The sequence below is a fragment of the Enhydra lutris genome, unplaced genomic scaffold, assembly GCF_002288905.1.
Source record: "Enhydra lutris kenyoni isolate GAN:26980312 unplaced genomic scaffold, ASM228890v2 scaffoldscaffold55, whole genome shotgun sequence".
Classification (NCBI taxonomy): domain Eukaryota; kingdom Metazoa; phylum Chordata; class Mammalia; order Carnivora; family Mustelidae; genus Enhydra; species Enhydra lutris.
The window spans coordinates 15,424,495-15,443,764 of NW_019154139.1; positions in this window are offsets into that span (position 1 = coordinate 15,424,495).

Consider the following 19,270-nt stretch of genomic DNA (forward strand, 5'->3'; position numbering starts at 1 on the left):
AAAAATAAAAAATAGATCATTTTTCTATTGAGTTGTATGAACTCTTTATACTTTTTAATATTAGCCCCTTATCAGGCATGTGATTTGTAAACATTTTCTTCCAATCCGTAGGTTGCCTTCTCATTTTGTTGATGGTTTCCTTTGCTGTACAGAAGCTTTGTGGTTTTATGTAGTCCCACTTGCTTATTTTTGCTTTTGTTTCCTTTGCTTTTGATGTCAAATTCAATAAATCATTGCCAAGAGCAAGTCTAGGAGCTTACTACCTATGTTTTCTTCTAGAAGTTTTATGGTTTCAGGCCTTATGTTTGAGTCTTTGATCCATTTTGAGTTAATTTTTGTGTATGGTGTAAGGTAGTGACCCAGTTTTATTCTTTTGCAAATGGATTTCCAGTTTTCTCAGCACCATTTATTGAAGAGACTGTCCTTTCTTCATTAAATAGTTTTGCCTTTTTTGTTGTAATTAATTGACCATCTATGCATGGATTTATCTCTGGGCTTTATTCTGTTCCACTGATCTATATGTCTGTTTTTATGCCAATACCATACTATTTTGATTACTGTTGCTTTGTAACATAATTTGAAATCTGGAAATGGGATACCTCCAGCTTTGTTCTTTTTTTCTCCAGATTGCTTTGGCTAATCAGGATCTTCTTGGTTCCATACGAATTTTTATAATTATTTGTTCTATTTCTATGAAAAATACCATTGGAATTTTGATAAGGACTGCACTGAGTCTGTAGATTGCTTTGGGTGGTATGGACTTTTTAACAATATTAATTCTTCCCCCAAAAAACCAATATTAATTCTTCAGTTCATGAGCATGGAATATCTTTCTACCTATTTGCATCTTTTTCAATTTCTTTCACCAGTGTTTTATAGTTTTCAGTGTATAGGTCTTTCACCTCCTTGGTTAAATTTATTCCTAGGTATTTTATTTTATTTATCTTAAAATTTAAAAAAAAATTTTTCTCAGTAATCTCTACACCCAGTGTGGGGCTTGAACTCATGACCCCGAGATAAAGAGTCATATGCCAACCAAGATGCCCCTCTTCCTAGGTATTTTAATCATTGTGATTCAATTGTAAATAGGATTGTTTTCTTAACTTCTCTTTGTGATAGTTCATTATTCATGTATAGAAATGCAATTGATTTTTGTGTATTGATTTTGTATCCTGCAACTTTACTGTACTTGTTAGTTCTAACAGTTTTTTTGGTGGAGTCTTTAGGGTTTTCTATATATAGTATCTACAAATAGAAATAGTTTTACTTCTTCCTTTCTGTTTTGAATGGCTTGTATTATTTTTTTTTCTTTCCTAATTCATCAGTTATGACTTCCAGTACTATGTTGAATAAGAGAAAAGGCAAATCTTGTAAGGATAGAAAGTAGATAGAAAATAGAAAGTTAAGGTGGTTGCCTGGGACAGGGAGTTGTGAATAGAGATAGATTGCAAATGGGCATAAGGGATCTTTTTGGGGTGATGAAAATGTTCTAATAATGGATTATGGTAATGGTTGCAGAACTCTGTAAATTTACTAAAAAATACGATATTGTTCACTTAAAATGAGCAAATATTATGGTATGTAAATTATTTCAGAGAGAGAAATAAGGAATTACTTAGATAGCCAGGTAAAAACATCAAGTCACTTTTAGGGGAAAGAAAATTGGGTTCTCCGGGCGCCTGGGTGGCTCAGTGGGTTAAAGCCTCTGCCTTCGGCTCGGGTCATGATTGCAGGGTCCTGGGATGGAGCCCCACGTGGGGCTCTCTGCTCAACGGGAAGCCTGCTTCCTCCAATCTCTCTGCCTGCCTCTCTACTTGTGATCTCTGTATGTCAAATAAATAAATTTTTAAAAACTTAAAAAAATAAAAATAAATAAATAAATTACTTAAAAAAAAAAAAAGAAAATTGGGTTCTCCTCAGAAACATATAATGTCTCACAGAAACATTCAACATGAGAAAACAATGAGACAATACCTACAAAACACAGACCGAAAGAAAGTATAGCCAATATTATCATATTGAACCAGTCTTTCTCATCTCCCATGATCTTCTGCAATGTGACCTTGCTACTCTCCCATTAAAAAGTGGGTCTAATTTTTCTCCCTTGGAATCTGGGTGGGCCTTAAGGACTCTCTTGTTATCAAGACAATGAAGTGAAAGTGATGTTGGTGACTTCCAAGTCTAGGTTAGAAGAAGTCTTGTGGCTTCTGTGTAGGTCCTTTGTAACACTCCCTCCTCCCTAGAATCTCTCTCAGGATGCTCCCTTTAAGAATCCAGATAGGGGCTACCTGGGTGGCTCAGTGGGTTAAGCCTCTGCCTTCAGTTCAGGTCATGATCTCAGGGTCCTGGGATCGAGTCCCGCATCGGGCTCTCTGCTAGGCAGGGAGCCTGCTTCCTCCTCCCTCTCTCTCTCTCCCTCTCTGCCTACTTGTGATCTCTATCTGTCAAATAAAATCTTTAAAAAAAAAAAAAAAAAGAATCCAGATAGTGGGCTGTGAGAAACCAAACCACCTGGAGACCCACATGGAGATGCTCTGGTTGACAGCTCCAGCTGAGCGCAGGTTTCATACCATCCCAGCCCAGGTGCCAAACTGAGTAAAGAAGACTCTAGATGATTCCAGCCCTCAGCTGTTTCAGTGCCCGCACCCCGCCACAAGAAGTTATAGCCTTTTCCCCAGCTGAGACCCCAAACCTCATAGAACACAGACAATTCATTTGTGCTGCACCTCATGCAAATCCTGACCCAGAGAATCATGGTTTTGTTTCCCTCCACTAGCTGGAGGACACTTTATTAAGCCACAAGAGATAACCAGAACAGCAGTATGACAGAAGTGATACTGTGTTCTTCGCATTTTGAACAGTCACTTGGCTCATGATTTCAATCTGTCTCATTACAATGTTTATTTTGATCACTTGTCTAAGGTGGTAGCTACTATAACATTACTCTTTCCTTTGAAATAGTAAGTATTTATTGCAGAGGTATTGTGAGATTGTAAATATTCCCATTCCTCATCAAACATTCAATTAGTTTGTTTACTTCAATCAGTATGGACTAATGGGTTTCTCTTTTATTCAGTAGGTTATCATTATTAATTTTGCTGCTCAGATTGGCCTAGATTTGGCTAGTGGGAGCCCCTTCTAAGTTGCCCCTCATACCTTTTGACATGTCCCCATACCTCTCGAGCAGTTTCTAACTTCCAGTACAAGATGTCCCAGCTTTATCTATGGTATGTGGGAACCAAGATCTGGCACTGGGTAGGTTCATTGCTGTAAGGTTGTACAAACACATGAATTGATATGTTAATAAAATCTAAAAATTAATAAATACAATCTGTATTTCTGTATGTCTATATTGACAACCATAAGTTTACACCATTACCTCTGATTTGAAATGAATGCCACAAGATTCATTTTTGCCTTCTCCTTCTCCATATTTATTTGTCTTTTCTCTGACAATGAGATACCTGGTTCCCATTACCTTAATGTATTTACTTATTTGATTAATCACATTTTATGTAATCAATCTCCCATCGCCAGCATGGCCCCAGCTTCCGTGTTGGGGCCATTCCCTTCCACTTGGGCTTCTGATCCACGGGAGCAGTCACCCTCCTACACTAACATCTTCTTCACTCCACATGGGCTGTGAAATCCCATACTGCTCCCACTCCACGCGATCTTCCCCCAACCCTGTGTCCTCACCCTGCTGTGGAAGCCCACTGTGGCATCTAGCGGTCTTGGACTGAACTGTCACAAAGGAAAAGGGAGATAATAGAGAGAAGGGGAAGAGAAAGAAAAAAAGAAAGGGGAACTTACCTAACTTTTTTAAAGTTATGAAAATACATGTTTAGAAAGTTTTTAAGTATAATACACAAGAGCAAACAAGCTTATCCTTAAAGAACCAAGTATCACATCCGTAGCCAATTACAACTACATCTTAGAGCAACATTTGTCTTTGTTTACAAATACAGCAGTGGGTGATAAAAACCGAACATCTCGAACAGATCGCTTACTGTTTATAACACAAACACATGGGTATGTCTCAATTCATATTTTAGGCATTTTAACTTAAAATGCATAGAGAATCACATACATTAAATTTGTCATTAAAAAAGTTAATTAGATCACACTTTCAAGAAAAATCAAGGACTGTAGAAGTCAAGGTCACTTGTAAGAAATTGATTTTTTTCAGAAGTCTTTGTCAGTGAAACTATATAAGTATACAAAGTGATGAGATGTTTTCCTTTCCCTTTTTTCCCCCAGGTTGAAGGCACTGTCACTGCTTGTCGCTGAAGAGCAGATACTGATTTGTCGCCGGTGAGTACACTTGATGCAACAATATTACATACTTCATCTAAAGGCAGAGTTGAGGGGCGCCTGGGTGGCTCAGTGGGTTAAGCCGCTGCCTTCGGCTCAGGTCATGATCCCAGGGTCCTGGGATCGAGCCCCGCATCGGGCTCTCTGCTCAGCGGGGAGCCTGCTTCCTCCTCTCTCTCTGCCTGCCTCTCTGCCTGCTTATGATCTCTCTGTCAAATAAATAAATAAAATCTTAAAAAAAAAAAATAAATAAAGGCAGAGTTGACAACTTATCCCAATGTAGGACAACCATGATTTACATATGTATTGACCTGGATTTTTTTAAAAGATTTTATTTATTTATTTGACAGAGAGAGATCACAAGTAGGCAGAGAGGCAGGCAGAGAGAGAGAGGGAAGCAGAGCAGAGAGCCCGCTGAGCAGAGAGCCCGATGTGGGGCTCGATCCCAAGACTCCGGGATCATGACCTGAGCTAAAGGCAGAGGCTTTAACCCACTGAGCCACCCAGGCGCCCCCTGGATTTTTTTTTTTTAACGTAGTTTCCATAAATAGTAGATTTTAGAGCTATACAACCCATTTGGCTAAAAACAATACAAATCAGGAATAACTCACGAGTTTACTAACTCAAAAAAAGTTCACTAATCAAAGCTCAAGAATAAAAATAAACTCTGGCAATTAACTCAATACCTGACAACAGTTATTGGCAATTTTAGTTACTGATAAATACTCCAAAACACAACCTCAAGAGGACCACATTTATTTTTTCTATATGGCAATGTGATTGTTTTCGAAAGTGTGTATTTAAGGAAATAGCAATTATAGAAAAATAGTTGAATTAATTTGCCAGTGAAGTTGCAAATTCTAACTATAATCCACATCATCTTAGATATTAAGTATGTGGTTTCATAGAGTAAACAAATTCTCTCAAAGAGCAATTCAATATAATTTTTTTAAAAGATTTTTATTTAGGTATTTGACAGAGAGGGAACACAAGCATGAGCAGGGGAAGGGGGAGAACCAGGCTCCCCTCTGAGCAGGGAGCCCGATGCTGGGCTCTATCGCAGGACCCTGAGATGATGACCTGAGCCAAAGGCAGACGCTTAACCGACTGAGCCTCCCAGGCACCCCACAATTCAATATAATTAATTAAAATAATTGCTTTAAGTTTCCATGAAAACCAATAAGTATCACATTTGAATGATTTTATATTTACATTTTTGAAATCTGGCCAGCTTTGAAGAGGTTGACCAGGTTTTTTATTTCTCACAGCAGAGGCTTGGGCAGTGGAATGTTACATAGGGCATTTGTCATCAAAAATTCTCCGATGGGGCGTCTGGTCTGCTCATTTGGCTAAGCGGCTGCCTTCAGCTCAGGTCATGATCCCAGAGTCCTGGGATCGAGCCCCAAGGTCCTGGGCTCCCTGCTTAGCAGAGAGTCTACTTCTCCCTCTCTCTCTCCCTCTGTATGCGTGTGCTCTCTCTCTCTCTCAAATAAATGAATACAATCTTTAAATAAAAATTCATCAGGCCTTTTTCTAGCAAGAGCTTAACTCCTCTTCCCAATTGAAGGTGTGCTTGGTTCCCAAAGAGTCAGGTATGAAAGGGGAGGAAAAAATGTAACTTTATAGTGATCAAGGTTAACATCATCAGTGATAAGTCAGGTTGATACCCTGTACCCTTAATATGATGTGACGAGAATGACACTTTACTTCTGTGATCTTCCAGCAGCCCCAACCCCCAGTCTACAATGAGAAAAACGCCAGAAAAACCCCAATGGAAGGATATTCCTCATAATACATGAGCAGCACTCTGGAATGCAGGCCATCAAAAACAAGGAAAGGCTGAGAAAATGTCACAATCTGGAAGTACATAAAGGGGCACAAAAGTAAGTGTAACGTGGTTTCCTGGATGAGATCCCGAACAGCAGAAGAAACATCAGAAGAAATCTAATGAAATCAAAACAAGAGTGTGAAGTTTAGTTAATGGCATTGTGTCAACATTCATTCCTTAGTTTTGACAAATATACTATGGTAATATAAGATGGTACCCACAAGGTAAGCTGAGGGTTATACAAGAATGCTTTCTGCTGTCTTTGCAACTTTTCTGTAAAACTAAAACTTATAAAATTAAACAGTTACAGGGGAAAATGAAATGATCAAATATTAGAAAAAAGGTGAGGGTGAATTTCTCTGTTGGGAGTGGGAGACATTTACTAACTGCCTCAAGACTGAGACACACTAAGGAAAAGACTGATAAATCTGGCAAGCTAATACACAAAAGTGTATTACAACTTGGTGGCTTAAGCAACAGGACAACTTGGCTTAAGCAACAGAAACTTGACTTTTCAGAATTATGCGGGCTAGACGTATGAGATCAAGCTGTCAGCAGGGTTGGTTTCTTCTGAGGTCTCCCTCCCCAGTTTATAGATTACCATCTTCTGTCTGTCTTTACATGGTCTTCCCCAGTGTCTGTGTTCTAATCTCCTTATAAGGAAATCAGTCATGATGAATTAGGGCCCATCAATATGACCTCATTTTAGCTTAATAACCTCTTTAAAGGACCTATCTCAAGGTACAGTCACATTCTGGGGCACCTGGGTGGCTCAGTGGGTTAAAGCCTCTGCCTTTGGCTCAGGTCATGGTCTCAGGGTCCTGGGATCGAGCCCCGCGTCGGGCTCTCTGCTCAGCAGGGAGCCTGCTTCCCCCTCTCTCTCTGCCTGCCTCTCTGCCTACTTGTGATCTCTCTCTCCCTCTGTCAAATAAATAAATATAATCTTAAAAAAAAAAGGTACAGTCACATTCTGAGGTACTTGGGGTTAGAAACTAACATTGGAATTTGGGAGGAAAACAATTCAGCCCATAACAAACTGCGTGACAAAAACCGCAGTAAGTAAAAATAAAGATGGCAAACTGAGGAAAATGCTTGCAACTGATATCACAAAGGGTTAATGTCCTTAATATATAAAGAATTTCTACAAGTAGAAAAAATAAAGACCAAGGGTTATATAAAAAAATGAATGAGAGATATTGAATAGATTCTTCACAGAAAAAGAAATACAAAGGCATTTGAAAATATCTCAACCTGTCTCATAATAAAATCTCCTTTTCCACCTATCAGATTGGCAAAAATCCAGGAGTTTGACAATTAGATTCTATCAATACACACTTCCATACATTGCCACTAGGAATGCAAAATGGCACAAGCCCATGGAGGAGAATTTAATCATATCTAGCAAAATTACATGTGCAAGTAAGCATCTGCCTTTGGCTCAGGTCATGATCTCAGCTCAATCCCTGGGATTGAGCCCCTCAAGGCCATGGCAGGCTCCCTGCCCAGTAGGGTGTCTGCTTCTCTCTCTCCCTCTGCACCTCCCCCTGCTTGTGTGGAGGTGCGCACTCTCTCGCCCTCTCAAATAAATAAATAAAATCTTTAAAACAAATAAACTAAAAAAGTTCTTAATCGCTTCTCATATATTTGTGTATCAAATCATCACATTGTATACCTTTAAACTTGCACAATATTACATGATAATTACATCTCAATTTTCATTTCAATTTCAAATTCATTTCAAATTATCACAATTTCTCTAATTATTTTCCCTTGAAAAAAGAGTCTTTATAATTTAGTACCAACTATAATATTTTATGAATTAAATAATATATATAATGTCTGGGATTTGCCTAAAAGTAATCTGTAGGTGGGGTAGATTGAAGATGAATATAGATGATACAAGACTGGCCATTAGCTGATAATCATTAAACCTGGATGACGTGCTAACCATTTTTATTTAATTTAAAAAAAACTTGAAGCCAACTTGAAGTAATTCTCACTTGTAAAGATAGGACAATTTGAACATTAAAAAGATTGTAACTGTTCATATGTTTATCTAACATGATTCCAATCAAAATAGCAACCATTTAAAAAAATCTAGGCAAGTCAAATCTGAAGTTAATATTAAAAAATAAGCGATAGTTGCCAATAAAACTGAAAAAATAAAACAATGAGGAGAAACTAATCCTATCAAATATTACACATGCTATAAATGATGAAAACAGTGTGCACTAATGGACAACAAACCAATGGAATATAATGGAAAATTCAGAAGATCCAAATATATATGGGAATTTTCTGTATGATAGAGGTGGCATCTTTTGACAACAATTACATATTAAAGTACAAATAGGTATACAATGTAAACCTTAAAAATACTGAATAGAGGGATGCCTGGCTGGCTCAGTCAGAAGAGCATGTGACCCTGGTCTTGGGGTCATGAGTTTGAGCCCAACGTCAGGTGTAGCAATTACTTTAAAATAAGTAAATAAACTTTTTAAAAACGGGTAGATACACACAACATGTTAGCATTGATTTCACTTTAGTCCTAGGACTTCAAGTTATTTTTATTTTCTTTGTGATTTATAAAAATTCCTACAAAGATGTTGAATACTTTTCTAATCAGAAGCAAGGAAATCAATACTATAAAATACACCTGTGGGAGTATCTGTTCATGCTGGGCCCTGAGCCCTGTCAGAGAGGACTGGGCTTGAGTTCTGCCTCTGCTCCTTACCGCCCCTGTGACCTGGGGCAAGCTATTACCTGGTGACATCCCTTTCCTCATCTGTAAAGTGGGAACAGTCAAAGAATCTCTGCGTTAGGTGACAATGACGAGTGAAGTGGGAGATCACCTGTAGCATTTGGTACTGGATGCTTGAGAGTTGAGTGTTGTTAATACCTGGGGGGAAATGTCTCTTTCCCTTGGCACTGTAGTGAGTTTCTACTCTAAATATTTGTGTAAATTCATTAGGTTGTAGTTAATAATATTTAAATGCTAAACTTCAGCTGTGACAAAAAAAAAAAAAAATCAAAAAATAATTCAATGCATCACCAACAGGTGGCAGCATATCACAGTTTTTCCACAAGGATGGGCCTGCTGTGGTGTCCTGGCTGGACAACTGTCCCTGTAACAGTCTGTTTTAAAAGAAAGAGACTTTAGAATTTATCTAATTTATCTCCTTCAATTGACCTATGGAAACCTGGAAATGAAGTTTAAAAAAACAACAATAACAACAAAAAACAAAAACCCAAAGATCACAGCCTACTAATTTTCCAGGAAAGTGTGGGTTTGGGAGAAGAGGTGGTAAAAACAGTCTGTGTAATTCACATTGAATGAATTTGGGTTATTTCCACAATATCCCTTTTAGCTAAACTTAGAAAACATCCTCGTTTTCTAGTTCTTAAATGGAAACATCACTTTGGGGAATAGAGAGTATATTTCCTAGTTATGCAACGTAAATAGTTTGGTGAGCCTTAAAAAAATAGAGATTCCCCTCCCCCACAACCTCTTTTTGTCTTTTTTTTTTTTAAAGTTATTTCCAGTTGACAGAAGCATCACCCTTTGTTATATCAGTAGATCCTCACAATCTGGGGTAAGGGTTATCATTTCTATTTTACAGACCAGAAAAATAGAAGTTCAGAGAAGAAAATACCATTTTATGCGGGGAACACAAATTCAACTCCAGGCCATTCATTCGTTCCATAGTTCATTCACTGAAAGCAAGAATTTATGAAGTTCCTGGTACGTACCAGTACGTGCTAGCTGCTGGAGCTGCTTAGGCTAACCAGGAATACTTCCAAAAGATCTTAGCCTTCATCCCAATGGAGTTACACTGTCTAAACTGCACAAAACCAAATTCCTGCCTTTCCCTGCCACATCTGCTCGGGGGTCTACACACCAAGTAGGTACCCAACAAATATCTGTTACGTGGAGCAGCCTGGGAACATCCTCAAAGGCCCTTGAGACCACGGAATTGCAATGAGGGTTTTACTGTTGGTCAAATATTACAGGCTCAGAATTATTAAAAATGTGTATTTGGTTTAGACTAAAAAAAAAAGTCCACTCATTTCTCCCATCTCCTACCCCCCCTACTTCCGTAACCCCCGTATTTATGAGCATGGTGTTTTGTTTTTTAGATTCCACGTGTAAGAGAAATCATATGGTATTTGTTCTTTCTCTGACATTTCACTTAGGGTAATGCCCTCCAGGTCCAGCCATGTTGTCACGAATGGCAAGATTTCATTCCTTTTTGTGCCTGAATAATACTCTGTTGTATATACATCGCAATTTCCTTATCCATTCACTCATCTATGGGCACTTAGTTTGTTGTAACATACATCTTGATTATGGTAAATAATGTTACCATGAACATAAGGGTACATAGATCTTTTCAAATTAGTGTCTTTATTTTCTTTGGATAAATACCCAGAAGTAGAATTGCTGAAGCACATGGTAGTTCTATTTTTAATTTTTTTGAGGAGCATCTGTACTGTTTTCCATAGTGGTTGCGCCAATTTTTATTCCCACCAGCAGTGCACAAGAGTTCCTTTTCTCCACATCCACAGCACTTACTTCTTGTTTTCTTGACAGTAGCCATACTAACAGGCGTATGGTTATATGTATATTGTTTTGAATTGCATTTCTCTGATAAGTGGCGTGGAGCATCTTTTCATGTACCTTTTGGCCATCCGTATTTCTTTTTTGTATAAATGTCTATTCAGATCTTCTGTCCATTTGTAAATCAGTTTGGGGTTTTTTGCTATTGAGTTGTATGAATTCTTTCTATATTTCCGTTGTTATCCCCTTATTAATATATTATTTGCAATTATTTTTTCCCATTTAGTAGGCTGCCTTTTCATTCTGTTGATAGTCTCCTTGGCTCTATGGTAGCTTTTTAGTTTTATGTAGTCTCTCTTGTGTGTTTTTACTTTTGGAATCAAATTTTAAGAGGCATCACCAAGACCTAGGTAAAGGAGCTTACTGCTTATGTTTTCTCCTAGGGATTTTATGGCTTCAGGTCTTATGTTCAAGTCTTTAATCTAACTCAAGTTAACTTTTGTGTCCGGTGTGAGATAGTGATGCAGTTTCATTCTTTTGCATGTGGCTGTCCAGTTTTTCCCAACACCATTTATTGAAGATACTATCCTTTCCCCCATTGTATATTCTTGGCTCTTTTGTAGTAAATTAATTGACTATATATGTATGGGTTTATTTCTGGGCTCTCTATTCTGTTCCATTGATTTATGTGGCTGTTTTTATGACAATACCATACTGTTTTAATTGCTATAGCTTTGTAATATAGTTTAAAATCAAGGAGTGTGACGCCTCCAGTTTTGTTCTTTTTTTTTTTTCTTTTCTCCAGACTGTTTTGGCATTTGCATCTTTTGTGGTTCCATACAAATTTTAGGATTGCTTGTTCTATTTCTGTGAAAAATTTCAAATTTTGGTAAGGATTGCTTTGAATCTGTAGATTGTTTTGGGTAGTATGGACATTTTAACAATATTCTTCCAATTCATGAGCATGGAGCACCTTTCTGTATATCTGCATCTTTTTCCATTTCTTTCACCGGTGTCTTATAGTCCTCAGCGTACAGATCTTTCAACCCCTTGGTTAAATATATTGCTAGATATTTTCTTCTTCTTCTTTTTTAAAGATTTATTTATTTATTTAACAGACAGAGATCACAAGTAGGCAGAGAGGCAGGCGGCGGGGGGGGGGGTGGCAGGAAGCAGGCTCCCTGCTGAGCAGAGAGCCTGATGCAGGGCTCGATCCCAGGACCCTGGGATCATGACCTGAGACAAAGGCAGAGGCTTTAACCCACTGAGCCACCCAGGCGCCCGATATTTTATTCTTCTTGATTCAGTTATAAATGGGATTGCTTTCTAATTTCTTTTTCTGATAGTTTATTAGTGTATAGAAACAACAGATTTTTGTGTATTGATTTTGTGTCTTGCAATTTTACTGAATTCGTTTATTCTAGTAGTTTTTTGATGGACAGCTATTTTTTAAATGTCAAAGGATTTGTTTACATATTTATACTTTCTCATGCTCCAGAAAGCACTTAGGGGCTGCAAGATGTCTGCATAGCCAAAGAAGTCTTTGTGTTTTGCATAATAGCCCACAGACCTCTTTTCACAATGCCAGAGAAAAGCTGAACCCACATAGTCCCCTCTGGACTGCTAGATGGCAGTAGTAGCACACGCTGTTTTTAGATTCTGGTTTCTAAATCTCGCAGAAAAGAAGAGGTTTCGGGAGTAGCTGGTCCATTCTCTCCCACTGTATAGCCAGGAGAGCTGAGGCCCCCAGAGAGAAAAAAACCTACAAGGCTACGTAGGTAGTTAGCCAAATAATCAAAATTGTACACACATTGCTGACTTCGGTGATTTAGTATTTACAGGAAAAGTTTCCTTATGAATTCATTGAAAAATGATTTTAGATATTTGGTATAAAAATGGTTTTGGGTGGGGGAAAACAATAGTGCATAGAAATAGGTTAAGAGTAAGTCTGTCTCTCACTCTATCCCCTTACTCTCCCAGGTACCCTCCCTAGAAACCCTACTATTACCAAGTTCTTGAACAAATATCCAGAGATAGATTTAATTAAACGCATGCACACACACACATGCACCACACACGGCAATGGGGCATTTATAATATCTAAATTCATGTGTGTGTGTGTGTGTGTGTGTGTGTGTGTGTGTGTGTGTTCAGATGGACATAAGGTGTTCATGGAGTATAAAATAATATGAACAAAAGTGGGAAAGCTGCGGACCTCAGGGAAATGTCCCCTTCACCCTCCCAACCTCCCCTAAAACAAAACAAAACAAAAGGCAGGGGAGGTGGGAGTCCATGAATTGGCTTCCAAACTCTGGAGTGGCTTTATTTTTACTATTACTCTGTTGACTTAACAGATTAAAACTCCGCCAGGCCAGCGACACCTATAGTACAGATCTTTGTCAACCCTGCCTTCTGAAGCTCTCTGTGCTGTAATTAAATTACTGTAAATACAATTAGAAGACCACTCTAGGTGGTCTGTGCGACACCAGCCCAGAAGGATTTGTCTTGAGATATTTGAACCAAAAGTAAAAAGCAAAGTGGCAGAATCCCCTTAATCTCTGGGGGCCAGTCCTCTGGGGATTTGCAGCCAGACTATACCAGGCAGTCAGTTGTAGACTGTGCAAGTGGCTCTTTCCAAAGGACTTCTTCTCAGCCATCGCTGGCCTTCAGGGTCCGGGTGGGGAGCTCCAGCCTCCGTTGCCAACTTCTGCCCCCTCCCCAATTCCTAGCCGTCCCCCAGTCTCTACCAGTGATTTGCAAATTCTGCCCCATCTAGAAGCAGAGAGTCTGGGTAGTTAGTACTTTGCATCCAACACCTTTTGCATCGAGTTGGGAGCTGTTGCTATGTGGCCCACGTGTGTTGCTCAACAAGCTTAAACTTTGCACAGCCCGTGCTAAACTGATTTGTGTCAATTTGTTTACATCATGCCAACAATCGTTCTGAGAGCCTTGAATAGAACATACAAGACCGCTGATAAAGGCCCTAGGAGCAGATGCCACCGGCCATTCTGTAGGGCCTCCCCGTCGCTAGTTCTTCACCATGGTTTCTTCATATCCTAGTGACAATGTTAGTTTTTCCACCCTGGGGTTAAAACTTTTTTTTTTTTTTTTAAACAATGGACAGTCCCATACAACTGGCACTCCAGACTTTTTTTTTTCCTTCCCTTTCTTTCTTTCTTTCTTTCTTTCTTTCTCTCTCTCTCTCTCTCACTTTTTCTTTGTCTCTCTCTTTCTTTCTATTTTTAAAGAAAGACATGGGTGGGACTGAATTCTAGCCCTGGTGCTTCCTAATCTCTTTTCCCCCCGCTAGGTTTCAGAGAAAGCTAGTAGAGCTAAGTGTTTTGGAAAGGGTTTGTACAGCCATGACAAAGTGTTTTCCTAATCTGTCAGTTGTGCTGGACTAAAAATTTAAGCCTAAAAACCAGTAGCTTTTTATGGAAAGATGTATTTCTGGTAAATAAGAAATTAACATTCAGACTAAGGACAGTAGAAGCAATATGAGACAACCGATGTAATTTGTGCCAAATGAGCTCCAGGAAATAATTTCACATCTAGGAGAAACTTTCACTTTTTGTTTTTCAAAGCCAGGTCTGGAAATCTATTGATTTGATCCCTGGGGAAGACCCCAGGGAGCTAACTGAATTTCTACAGGAAATCCACTCAGTTCATGGTTTATTCCCGTTTTGTCGCTCTCTAATGGCTCTTCCTACGTTTAACCTATTAGATATGGGTTAAAAACTACCCTGAGAGGGGCACCTGGGTGGCTTAGTGGGTTAAAGCCTCTGCCTTTGGCTCAGGTCATGATCCTGGGGTCCTGGGATCAAGCCCCACATCGAGCTCTCTGCTCAGCGGGGAGCCGGCTTCTCCCTCTCTCTCTCTGCCTGCCTCTCTGCCTACTTGTGATCTCTCTCTGTGTCAAATAAATAAATAAAATCTTCAAAAAAAAGAAAAAGAAAAAGAAAAACTACCCTGAGAAAAGCTGGTAAATGTCCAGATGTTTGCAATTAAGTATTGTATCAGGAAGACATAACACTTGCATAGTGTAGAAGGAACTAGTAAGGATTTTTTTAATTCAACAAGTGATCACTGAGTACCTATTCTGTGCCAGGCCCCCTTCCAGGCACGTGGGATAGAGCAGTGACATGGTCTTTGCTACTGTGGCCCCCAGGAAATAGACAGTAAATAAACAAACCAGTAAATATATACCATAACAAGCAGTGGGAATGCCAGATGGTGGAAGGTACTAAGAAGAAAACATAAGCAGGGGATGTGCCTGGCTGGCCCATTTGGAAGAGCATGTGACTCTTGATCTCCAGGTTGTGAGTTCGAGTCCCATACTGGGTATAGAGATTACTTAAATAAACTTTTTAAAATTAAAAAAAAAAACTTAACGGGGGGAAAGTATTCAAAGAGCTACTTTTTTAGATAAAAAGCACAGAGAAGATGTCACCAGTGAGTTGACATTTGAGTAGAAACTCAAGGAGGGAACAAACCTTGAGAATGTCATTGTTCCAGGCAGAGGGAACGGTGAGAGTCAAAGTGTCTTGCTGTGGGGATGGCTTTTCATGTTCACGGCCACTGCAGCTTGAGAACAGGGAGCTAGGAAGGCAAGAAGGGAGGAGATGAAAAAGTCCCTGAAGTTGAGAATAAACAAGAATGGCAAAGGTGATAGCATCATGGGCCTCTCCATTATTTAGTGTCTCGGTGAATCTAGATGTCAGCAGACTGGTTCCTTGCCTCTCAAGCTGATTTTGCAGAGAACCCTAGAGAAAGGTGCCTGGCTGCTAAGTCAGAGGGAGTATTTGAGCTGACTAAAGCTAACGGGCACAGGATGAGCGACTCACAATCCGTAGTAATTGTTATGGACTGAAATGTGTCCCTTCAGAATTCCTACATCAAATTCCCAACTTACAGTGCGATGATTTTAGAAGAGTTGAGGCCTTTGGGAGGTAATTCAGTCATAAGGGTAGAGCCTTCATGAATGGGATTAGCTCCCTTATAAAATGGACCCCAGAGAGCTTTCTGGCTGTCTCCACCATGTGAGGACACAATGAGAAAATGGCCATTTGTAACCCAGGAATGGGCCCTCGCCAGAACCCCAGCATGCTGCCACCGCAATCTCAGACTTCCAGGCTCCAAAACCGTGAGAAATTTGTGTTGTTTATAAACCCCCCCCAGTCTACGGCATTCTGTTACAGCAGCCCAAACAGACCAAGACAGCAATTTTTAAAATTTGCAGTTTAAAGCAGCAGCGAGATATAACTTTTCGACCAATGATCTGGTAAAACTTAGAAAGCTGAATAATGTCAAGTGTGGGCAGAGACACAGGGACAGTGGAAACCTCATGGACGGCTAGCTGGGCTGATGGTAGGCAGGTTCAGCCATCCTAAGAACAATCTGGGATTACTTAGGCAAATTAAATATCTGAGGTATCTCTGACCTAGCAATCCTGTTCCTAGTATTTACATGCTCCGTGAAAATTCTGTTGTGGAAAAAAGGCCACAGACTAGGGATTTAAAGACAGGACTTTATAAGAACTGCCCTGTAGGAAGAAAGGAAGGAAGTGCTCACCAACCAGGGCCAGAAGGACACCACATTTCAGATCACTTTACAGCTTGTGGTCCCTCCAGGATTTGCCAGTGCCAGTCTCCTACCTACTGATGGGCTGGGCCATGTGCCTTCCAGCACCAAGGTTGACTGTCATTCCTTCCTGAGTCCCTCAGAAATTAGTCCCCCTCCCCAGCATGTACAGGGTTAGGGAAAGGGCACAAATGGAGGCCTATGTACCATGTCTGAATATTTAATTTTTAACTCAAACAGTGTAATATGTTCTATCCTTCTACCTTGACAAATGGACCTTTGTGATGGTCTAGAAGGCAACATTTGGAATTCAAATCCTGGCCTAAAAGCCTCCTTCTCTGCTCTTCCCACTCTGGACTCCAGCTTGTCCCAGGAGGAGACCAGAGTGGACACACATGGACAGGGAAGCTGCTGTAAGGCCATCTCTCAGACCCAGCAGTGGTTTTTTTTTTTCCCCCCAGAAAGACCTAAAGAAGAAGACTACACAGACCCTGTACATGAATTTGGGCTGTATGAGGTCCAGAGTACCCAGGTGATCCTGTCCCTTTGACCCCCTAGACTCTGTCCCATGATGTGTGACACAGCCAGAAAAAGGCCGGAGGGGAGCCCTCAAAAGTAAGGGAACCAGGGCAGAGGCCCCCTCTTGCTTGGGTATAAAAGTGCTTTTTGAGAGGCAAGCAGGGCCAAGTTGTGATGGGGCCTTGAATGCCATGCTGTGGAAAGCAGACTTTATTTTGTGAGCAGTAGGGAACAAACCTGAGTTTAAAGCAGAGTCTATGATAATAAAACTAGACCCGATTGAGGTAGAAGGCCTTCTGAGGCCATTAAAAATGAAGCTGCCCAAAATACTAAAATACCACTTATTAGCTGTGGAGCCTTACGTGGTTCTCCGGAAGCTTCCCGGCCTCAGTTTCCCCATTTGTAAAACAGGTGGATTGGGGACAAGATTAGCCATCTCAAAAGTCCCTTCTGTCAGGACCTCTGCGTTTCTTGTCTGTATTGTCTATAAAAGTAGCAGCTTGAACCAGGTCAGGGATTCTTAATATTTTTGGTCTCCACTGAGGGGTGCTACCCTTCCACCCCAACACCAGACCCTCTAAGCCAGGATCTAGTTTTTGAAGTTCCCCCAGACAATTCCAGTTGTGGCCAGGGTTGAGAACCCTCTCACCTGCTGACACTCTCCAAGGTCCCTCTCCTGCCTCCAGCTGTAAAATGAGCACGTTGGGCAATAATATGAGTCACCTGGCTTCCCTTGTTTCCTTCGGGGATGGAGACCTTCTTGAGAGCCAGGCTTCATCAGGGGCGGCACCACGGCTCCGAGGGAGGCCCTTGGTCACAGGGTCACCTGCATTTGTGTGAACTTCGGGCGGCCACTGGAGTTTGAGGCCCAGGCAGACAGGTGCTGCTCATGAGAACAGGCCCCGGCGGACGGAGCTGCCAGGGTTGGGACTTGGCAGAAGGGAGGCCACTTCTCAACCAGCGTGAATGGCCTGGCACTTCCTGGCAGCTCCTCGGGGCCACAAGGCACCTGCAGCCCAGGGCTTCTTGGCAGGTGAGGAAGAGCGAGGAGAATAAGGCTTTTCTCAAACTGTTCCCAGAACAACATCTCTTGACATCTGGGGAGATGAGGAGTGGCAAAGACAAGCCACTGCGTGTTCCTCTCGGCCTGTGAAAGCCTTGCAGGTGGGAGGGGGTGGGGGACAGGAAAGGGCGTTTGTGCCCAAGTGCCACTTCCCAGCCCTACGTCCGGAGCTTAGCATGTTCCAGGCACCGTGAATGAGACCGGCTGACGCTTTGTATCAAATGTAAAGTGGCCTCTTTTCACAGGGCTGGCACCGGAGGCCGATGACCACTCGGGTAGGATCCAGGGCTCTCCGGGAGCTTGGCAGGGATGAGCGAGGGGCCTGAATTGCGGCTCTGTGGGGCAGCAGGGACAATGCCGTCCCCCTAGAGCAGGATTCTCAAGCCTCAAAGGAATAAGGTTCTTCTGTTAGGCACCAGCAAGTCGCCTCTGCCTCTGTCCACCTCTCCTGGGGCCCAGGTCTCTCTCAAGGGCGAGGACCACAGATTCCCCAGCAGACTCGGGGAGGTGAGGCATCCGTTCTGAAGGTTGGTACCAAAACATCAGAAAGTCCATGATAATCCAGGGTTGTCCATGAACAACAGGAGAGAATACTGTAATAAGGGATTATCTTGGAATATTTGAGGTTCAAGTTAAAGTAATACTTACCACTTTTTTAAAATGAATTAAGCAGAAATTTTACTTCCAAACTCTTCAAAAATCATTACACGCATAAAGTATTTTCAAAGTGTCCCAACCTAAATCAAAAGCACATCATCAAAGGGAAACACTGGTGATGTTGGGAATTCTTTGAGGTTGTAATATTTTCACATTACTTTGTTTTTTAACCACTTGCAATGTTCTGTAGGTCCCATTTTAAGCATTTTTTAAAAGGCATGAAATAATGTTTTTTTTTGTTTGTTTGTTTTTTTGTTTTTTTAAGTACAACCACAGCTATAAAGGAGAGGAACTTAAGACAAAGATCAGATCCCTTTCATACACTAGATGGGGCAATCTAATAAGACCGCATTAATCTTCCCAGACAAGTTTGCTAGGAAACAGCTCCCATATTTAGTGTTTTAAAATAAAATAATCTCATTGAGAAAACCCAAGATCTAATTTGATTAGTAAAGCCTATTCTTCCCCCAGTTTTATACTTGTCTGCATTTATAGATTATAAATCCATGAGAACAGAGCAAATTCTGTTGTGGGATAAAAATTTTAGGACCAACAAATTGCAAATATTTCATTTAAAAAAAAAGGATAAAAATGTCTTCCTTCCTAAAACGTAAGCATGCAGTAAATCAAACATACATAATATTCCAGGTATAGAAACACCACTCATTGATTTACGAAAGAGAAATCTATTTTGACATATTTGGTTATAAGGCTTTTGTTTGTGAAGTATAAAGCACTTCACCAAAAGAAC